This window comes from Hibiscus syriacus, unplaced genomic scaffold (genome assembly GCF_006381635.1).
Source record: "Hibiscus syriacus cultivar Baekdansim isolate YM2019G1 unplaced genomic scaffold, ASM638163v2 tig00110895_pilon, whole genome shotgun sequence".
Lineage (NCBI taxonomy): Eukaryota > Viridiplantae > Streptophyta > Magnoliopsida > Malvales > Malvaceae > Hibiscus > Hibiscus syriacus.
Genome location: NW_024062903.1, coordinates 1,493,919 through 1,503,649, shown reverse-complemented (window position 1 = coordinate 1,503,649; position 9,731 = coordinate 1,493,919).

Here is a 9,731-nt window from a genome sequence, read left to right as displayed (position 1 = left end):
AAATATCATCTTCCAAGAATTGATGATCTATTCGATCAATTGAAAGGTGCAACAATGTTCTTTAAGATAGACCTAAGATTGGGATACCACCAATTAAAGATTAAAGAGGATGATATATCAAAGACAACTTGTCAGACACGGTATGGACATTATGAATTCGTGGTGATGCCATTCGGATTGACTAATGCTCCTGTAACATTTATGGACTTGATGAATCGAGTATTCCAACCTTACTTGGATCAATTTGTGGTGATATTTATAGATGATATTTTGGTGTATTCCAAGTCAAGAGAGGAACATGATGCTCATCTTCAAATGGTTCTTCAGACTCTTCGAGAGAAGAAGTTGTATGTCAAATTATCCAAGTGTGAATTCTGGTTAGCTGAGGTTGCTTTCCTTGGCCATATAGTTTCCGCAGAAGGCATAAGAGTAGATCCCAAAAAGATTCAAGCTATAGTAAATTAACAACCCTAAGGAATGTTTCGAAAGTTCAGAATTTCTTGGGGCTTGCTGGTTATTATAGGCGGTTTGTGAAGAACTTTTAAATGATAGCTTCGCCGTTAACTAATTTGTTATGGAAAGATGTGCCTTTTGTTTGGTCGGTGAAATGCCAAGAAAGTTTTGAAATGCTAAAGAGGATTGTAACAGAAGCATCAATGCTTGTATAGCCTGAGTCGCTACTGTTTGCAATCTGGAAAAAATTGATTTCACGGTACTGTTCATACAGTATTTTTAATAGTATATTATCATATTTTCTTAAAATAAGTACAAATAGTCTGTTATTTGGTAAGAATATTGTTTTAAAAAAGAAATGTGACATCTCGAACTCGTATTCGGGTCGGCTACGGGTTGGGGGTGTTATATTTAATGGCATCAGAGCTAAGGTTTAGTCGATTCTCGGCATAAACCGGAGTCTAGAGTGTTTTATAAGGTATACATGGCAACATAAAGTGAAAAAAAAATTCTGATCTGATAGTGTAAGGAGTGTATTGTTTTGTTGATAGAATTAAATTGTTATGTTAAATGTTTGAATTTGAGAGCTTCCAAAGTGAAGTGGGAGGCGATAAACCTGAAGGTAATAGCAAATCACTTGCCCTGGCCAAGCAGGATGAGGGGCGGACACCTCAGGAAATGCTTCGAAAGATCAAAGGTTGATTTCAGAAAGTTGAAATCATATTAGAATAGTGATAGGAAATTTTCATAGTTTTGAATCAGAAAAGTGATATAGATAAGTTTTGTTATTACGTGAATAAGATAGAATATGGTGAACAAATGTCACTATAAGAACGTTAAAAGATCGAATGATGCAATGAGAATTTGTAGAAGAGTTCAAAAAGAAGTGCATCAGTAACAAGCATATAAGGTATATGGAGCCAGAGCTTATGAGTTTATTGTATTTTGATCATAGTAATATGATATAATGAAGGAAGTGAGGATTCGTATGTTTGTGTAAAGCTAAGGATTTATAAGAAGAGTTTAAGAATGGGAACATCAGTAATCAGTTTATAAGACAAAGGAAGATAGAATGTTGAGTTTGAACAACGTAAATTACTTGATGTAGGAGAATGATTTGATGAAGGTTTATGCTTTAGATTGAAAGAACTGGTGCTGACTAACAGAGTTATATGATAGTAAGTGTATTGAAGTTAAAGGATTAGAAGATGATACCAAGGTAAGCTAATTAAGGATGAAGTGGACTGAGATAAGGTTATGTATTTTGATCATGGAAATGTAAGGTAGTAAAAAAGACAAGAGAATAATATTGTATATGAATAAGAGTGTGGGTTCGATAAGTGAGTAAATTACAATGGTTTGATTTCAATTGAAAGGATGTATATGATTAGTTTGATTAGGGCTTATGACTTAGGTTGAAAAGTTGTTACTGATTAGTGGTAATGGTATGGATAATAGAGTTATAAGATTTGAAGGAAAGATAAAGTTTAGTTAACCAAGTATGATATAGATATGAATATGGTTGTATATTTTAACTTCATGAATGTGATGTGGTAAAAGAGATAAGGATTTTTATGATAAAGGAAGTTAAGGATTGATAGAAAGTTTAAGGTGATGAAAAATAAAGATGTATAAGTAGTATTGACTATTAGCATTATGAAAATATAATACAAAGAGGTATTCAGAAATAAGTATAAGTGATATGAAAAGAATATAAATGTTGTGATTCAGATGTAAAGGATAAGTTTGATATATCAGTAAAGAAAAGTATGCAAAGTGATGTTAAAAGATTGTTTGATTTCATAAAGTATATGTTTAATCACATTGAAGAATATATAAAGTTGTGTTCTTGGTTATATGATGATGGAATAAGAATTTGGTTATTGTTATGAGAAATTAGAGATGGATTTATGATGTTGAGTAATAGAAATGGATGTTACTGTCTAAATGATAAGTGACATTATATGGGGAAAAAAGAAAAAAAAAGTTTCGGTATTTTCTAAGATTGATTTACGTTCTGGTTACCACCAATTGAAGATTTAAGAGAAAGATATTTCGAAGATAGCTTTTTGAACAAGATATGGACATTATGAATTCATCGTAACGCCATTCGGAGTAATGAATGCACCTGTTGCTTTCATGGACCTCATGTATAGGATATTTCAACCCTATTTGGACTAATTTGTTATTATTTTTATTGATGACATACTGGTGTACTCGAAATCCTATGAAGAGCATAGGGCACATCTGATGATCGTCTTGCAAATTCTAAGAGATAAGAAGTTGTATGCCAAATTATCCAAATGCGAGTTTTGGTTAAATGAAGTAATTTTCCTAGGCCATGTGATCCCTGCAGATGGGATTAGGGTTGACTCTCAAATGATTAAAGCTAAATGGACTAGTAAGTTCCAAAGAATGTGTCTGAAGTTCGAAGTTTTCTTGGAATTGCGGGTTATTATCGAAGATTTGTTAAGAATTTTTCAATGATAGTACTACCTTTAACAAAGCTGATGAGAAGGAACGTATTATTTGTCTGGACTTAAGAGTTCCAAGAAAGTTTTGAAGCTTTAAAGAAAATTTTAACAGAAGCCCCTGTATTGGTTCAACCTGAATCTGGCAAGAATTTTGAGGTGTACAGTGACACATCCCATAATGGATTGGGATGTGTATTAATGCAAGAAGGGAAAGTGGTAGCGTACGCATCTAGAAAGTTGAAACCACATAAAAAGAATTATCTAACTCATGATTTAGAAATGACTGTTGTAGTGTTCGCTCTCAAGATTTAACGTCACTATTTATATAGAGAACGTTGTTACTTTTATACGGATCATAAAAGCTTGAAGTATCTGATGAGTCAAAAAGAAATTAAATTGAGACAAAGGAGGTGGGTTGAGTTCTTAAAAGATTATGATGTAATAATTGACTACCATCTCGGAAAGGTTAACGTGGTAACAGATGCTTGAGCAGGAAAACTTTTGCAACTTTACGAGCTATGGACGCAAGATTATCTTTAACTGGAAACGATGGTCTATGTGCAGAATTAAAGCTTAAACCAACGTGGTTGGATCGAATTGGAGAATTACAAAGTAAAGATGAAATGTGTTTAAAAAGAATAGAGCAAGTAAAGAATATAGAGATTAAGGATTTTGAGGTTAAGTCAGATGAAAATTTGTATTATAAAGAATGAATTGTGATACCAGACGATGAGGAATTGAAGAAAATCTACTGACAGAGGCTTATTGCAGTTTATTGACAATGCACCTGGGTGGAACCAAGAGGTATATGGATTTAAAGGATCAATATTAGTGGTCAGGAATGAAAAGAAGTATCATCAAATTTATGTCTACTTGTTTGGTATATCAACAAGTTAAAGTTGAATATCAAGTTCCATCAGGATTATTACAACCATTTTCCATTCCATAATGGAAGTGAGAAAATATGAAGATGGATTTTGTTTCGGGGTTACCCTTGAATCTGAACAAAAGATATTTTGGAAATCCCTACATGGAGTGTTGAAAATTCGCCTAAACTTTCGTACGATCTTTCATCCTCAGATTCACAGACAATTAGGAATGAATATTTAAATCAGGAATAACTATCAGTCCAGTATCAAGATGGCACACTATGAGGCTTTATATGGAAGAAAATATAGTACACCATTAAACTGGTATGAGCTTAAAGACCAAAGTGTTCTTGGTCCTGATTTGATTCAATATGTGGAAGAGAAAGTTCGATAAATTCCACATAATATTAAAGTGGCATTTGATCGGCAAAAATCCTATTCTGACCTTAAAAGAAAGAAAATTGAATTTGAAGTTGGAGAAAAAGTTTTCTTGAAAGTATCTTCCTGGAAGTAAGTATTACGTTTTGGTTGGAAATAAAAGTTAAGTCCTAGATTCATTGGACTATATGAGGTTGTTAAACGGGTAAGATTAGTAACATATCATTTATCTTTGCCACCGGAAATAGAGAAAATTCATAATGTCTTCCATGTGTTCATTTTATGAAAATATAGATATGATCCCTCTCACATCGTTGCACTAGAGCAAATAGAAGTCAAACCTGATTTAACCTATGAAGAAGAACCTGTGAGAATATTGACTTATGTAGTCTTTAGTGATGCATCTCATAAAGGATTGGGATGTGTGCTTATGCAAGAAGGGAAAGTTGTGGCCTATGCCTCAAGACAGCTGAAGACTCATGAGAGAAATTATCCGACACATGACTTGGAATTGGCAGCGGTTGTGTTCGCTTTGAAGATTTGGCGTCATTATTTGTAAGGTGAATAGTGTCATATTTATATATATCACAATAGTCTAAAGTATTTTTTGACTCATAAAGAATTGCACTTGAGGCAGAGAAGATGGATCGAGCTTTTAAAAGATTATAATGTGAACATCAATTATCATCCAGGGAAGGCTATTGTGGTAGCTGATGCACTTAGCCGAAAGACTTTTGTAGCTTTACGAGCTTTGGATGCACATATATCTTTAAAGGAAGATGGGACCTTGATAGCTGAGCTTAAGTTAAATTCGATGTTCTTGGATCGGATAAGAGAGCTGCAAGGACAAGATGAAAAATGTTTGAAAAGAGTTGCACAAATAGAAAAAGATGAGGCCAAAGACTTCAAAATAAGGACTGATGGATATTTATATTATCATGAAAGACTTTGCATTCCAGATAATGAAGAATTGAAGAAATATATTCTTTCTAAGTCACATTATAGTCTTTTGACTATGCATTCAGGTAGGAATAAGATGCATTAGGATATAAAGAGTCGATATTGGTGGGCTGGCATGAAAAGAGTTATATCAAATTTCGTTGCAAGATGCCTGACATGTCAGCAAGTGAAAGTTGAGCATCAAGTGCCTTCCGGATTGCTACATCTGATATTCATTCCGGAATAGAAGTGGGAACGAGTTATAATGGATTTTGTTTTAGGACTACCTTTGAAACCTAGTAAAAAAGACTTGATATGGATAATTGTGGACAAATTGACCAAAACTACTCATTTTCTTCTAGTTCAAGTAGATTACTCGATGGATAAATATACAGAGTTGTATATAAAAGAGATAGTTCGGCTACATGGAGTACCAGTTTTGATAGTATACAACCGAGATCCCAGGTTTACTTCGAGATTCTAGAAGTCTTTGCATGAGGCATTGGGTACTCGATTGAATTTCAGCACAACTTTTCATCCACAAACAAATGGGCAGTCAGAGCAAACTATTCAGTTATTGGAAGATATGCTAAGGGCATGTGTGATTGAGTTCAAAGGATCATGGGATATGTATTTTCCTTTAACAGAATTTGCTTATAATAATAGTTACCAATCGAGTATTAAGATGGCTCCGTATGAAGCCTTGTATGGGAGAAAGTGCAGAACACCCTTAAATTAGTTTGAGGTAAAAGATCGAGACTTAGTTGGCCCGAATTTAATGAAAGAAATGGAGTAGAAGGTGAAAATTATCCAAGATAATCTTAAGATAGCTTTCGATCGACAAAAGTCTTATGCTTATATGGAAAGAAAAGAGATTGAATATCAGGTGGGTGATAAGGTATTTCTGAAAGTATCGCCATGAAAGAAAGTATTACGATTATGTTGCAAAGGAAAACTGAGTCTGAGATTCATTGGACATTATGAGATTTTAAAAATGGTCGGACCAGTAGCTTACCTGTTAGCTTAGCCCCCCGATATGGATAAGATCCACAATGTTTTTCATATGTCGATGCTCAAAAAGTACCGATCAGATCTATCGCATATCATCACACCAGAGGAAATCGAGATCCTGCCATATTTGACTTACGAGGAAGAACCAGTGCAGATCTTGGCTCAAGAAAGAAAAGAACTGTGTAATAAGAAGATTCCTCTAGTTAAAGTGCTTTGGCAAAACCACAAAGTAAAAAAAGCTACTTGGGAAAAAGATGAGGATATGAGGAAATAGTTTCCACACCTCTTCGCATCACGTACTTCCTAAAATTCGAATAAAAATTTTCTTAAAGGGAGAATTATAATACCCCAAACATTGGGTCAGTGACTAAAATGAAACGATTTAAAAATGTGGAGGATTAAATTGAATAAATGGTAAAGTACAAGAAATGACTTAGGAAATTATGTTTGATACTTATTGTTAATAATGGAAGAATGGAGGGGTAATTTGGTCCTTTAGATAGAATGAATTTAATATTCATTTAAATTGGGTTATTAAATAAAGGTGAATATGAGAATTTAAGGGGATAAATTTGAAAGTTATCCCCTCTTCTTCTTCACGTCCCGTGCTCTCCCCCATAACCAAAGGTAAGATTTCTTCAAGTTGGTTTTTCCTTTAGTTTATAGGCTAGTTTTGAAACCTTAAGTGATATAGAGACTTAGGAAAATTCAAGGATGATTAAAACTAAGTGATTAGTGAATTATTTGAGATTTAAGAAAATGGGTTTTTGAGTGATATGATGAAATATGATTTTTTATTGAGGTTTACAAGTAAATTTGACTTGTCAAAGAAGTAAATGAGAGATTAGAAGCCTTGGATGTAATTAAAAATATGTATGAAAAAGTAGTGTGATTCATGGTTTGGAGTGTTCTTTGAAGATTTTAGATGTTATAGGAAGATTTATGAAGGAAAGTTAGTTGGGTTTAGTGATGTTGAGTTTAATGGTATTGTTGGAGGTAAAAGTAAGAGAATCAAACGAAATTTGGGTAAAAATCGAAATAAAAAAGTGACAAATCTGGGTAAGGGTATCAGTACTAGAAGAACATTACCAATACTATAGGTTTAAATTTGAGGAAATATGATGAACAATATCGATACTGATGCAAGTAGTATCGATACTGTTGTGGGTATCAGTACTAAAAGGAAGGTATCGATACTATGGATTCTAGAATGCGAAAATGGTATCGATACTGAAAAGAATATCGATATCATAGTATAAAAGTTTCGATACCATAGAAATGGTACCGGTACTAAGCAACCTGAAATTTTAGGTTATGATGAGCTTAAATAGAATTTGAGAATAATAGTACTTTTGAATATTATTAATTTGTATAAATGTTAGAAAGTATACACACATTATATTGTTTGTGTGATTATGGATGCTTGTGTAGATCGTAATCAAGCTCCAGAGTCAAGCAAACAGAAAGGCAAGGATAAAGTCGCCGATTAGTCGAATTTACATTTTGGGTATAATAGCGAGGCAGACCAGATGAGTGAATTTATTATGTACTTATGTGTTATGAGAGTCATAGATGCACTTTGCTCGATGTATGTATTGCATTTATCGAATGGGCACTATGTGTGCAACTTAAGAAATTCATAATAAGTTTATGAATTTCTGTATTGGCACTGTGTGTACAACTTAAGAAATTCATAATAAGTTTGTGAATTTCCGTATTGGAACTATGTGTGCAACCCCTTGTAATTCATAATGAGTTTGTGAATTACCGTATCGACACTACGTGTGCAAAATCATAAAATTTTTAATGAGTTGTAATAGTCAAGTGGTATTTGAATTGTTATAATATACTCATGTTTAAAATTTATCTCATTATTGTTATGCATCACTAAGTGATTACTTAGTGTGTGTTAATTTTATGCTTAGATATTAGTACGAGCGGAGTAATGAGTGCTACAGACATCGCAAATCAAAGGTCTCCTCATCAGTAACAGTACGACAACTATGTCTACTTTTGATGTTGTTAGCTAGCATGTAATAGAATTATGAAAATGCTCTGAAAAATATTTGACTTATGATTATGTAAAATTTTAATATGCTTGAACTTTAATATTCGTTTATGTACTATAAGTTAATATTTGAAAACTTGGAGTAATATTGAAATATTCGAATATAAAATCTTAAAATTAATTAACACTTTATTTGTTATATCAAAATATCAAAATGTTTTCAACAATCTCTCACTTTTTGATATAACAAAACATTTTAGAAATTTTAAGATTTTCTTTTGAAAAATCATTTTTGAAAGATTACTCCCCACTCCCCCTTACTATATTCTCCCCCTTTTTGTTAAAGCAAAAAGACTTTTATTTTTAAACAAGATAGCCAAATTGATGTACATATATGTATATAGTTGCTAAGATCAAAGTCAAGAGAAATATTAGCCATTAGTCCACATAATCAATATTCATAAGCAATATGTAATTGGGATTAGTCATAATTTTCACTAAGATGTAAAGATGCATGAAATAACATAAAAATTCTATTCATTTCAAAATACCAATAATCATTCATAGACAATCAACCATTCAAAACACAAAACATCCAAGTAAGCAAATATATAAATTCATCAAAATGTTGAGACAATGTTTAGGTTCAAACTAAGATCAACTAAAATAAAACTAGCAAGATTGGTTAGTCATTCGTAGGAGGATCGGGATTAAATCGATGTCCTCTAAGAAAAGCAACATCGCGGGTTAGTGCGTCGAGTCTCTCATCTACATCATTGAATCGAATATCCATTACTTCACGTTGATCTCAAATTTTCCTTTGATTCTCTAACTGTTGAGTTCCCATAGCAGTCAAGTGGGACTCCAAGGATGCGAACCTCAAGTCCAATGTCTCCATGAAAGACCGAAAGTATGGAGGCATTGTACTCTCTTACCTAGCTGGCTCATCTTCAGGTTGATTTACGGGATCGTCGACATCCCGTAAGAGATCTTCAAGCTCTTGAACCAGAGCCGGAGTAGGAGCATCTTATGAAGAGCTAATACCGAGAGTTTTCTTTGTTGAACAAACCCATTGGTCTTTGTCTCCAGTCCATCCTGAGTTTCGTGAAGATGTGAAGTTGATTTTGGTGGTTAGAAGGATGGCTACATCAAGCTCGACCTTAAGACATTCTTTGATGAATATATTACTAAGTAGACAGCCGTAAACTAATGTTTCAACACGTTTAGAAGGAATGTTGTTTACGATTTCTACAAGTTCCCCAAAGATAATTTGAGGAATATTTATTTTCTTATTTTGTTGGATACAATGTATCCACCATAAGTCAAAAGCTCTAAATATAGAGTATTTTCCTCCGGATGGTCTGAACCACTAAGAGATCATAAGATGAAGAAAGCGTTCGTGATAATCTAAAACACTCGCACTGATGAAGAAAGCGTTCGTGATAATCTAAAACACTCGCACTAGACTTGACTTTATAAGGGGTGGGTACTAAATCACGCTCATTATCTAACCCTCGGTTATCTAGTCCAAATGCACTAGCTATAGAGTCTGAGTCTATATTAATGTATTTTCCTAAGAGATAGGAGTGAATACTTTCA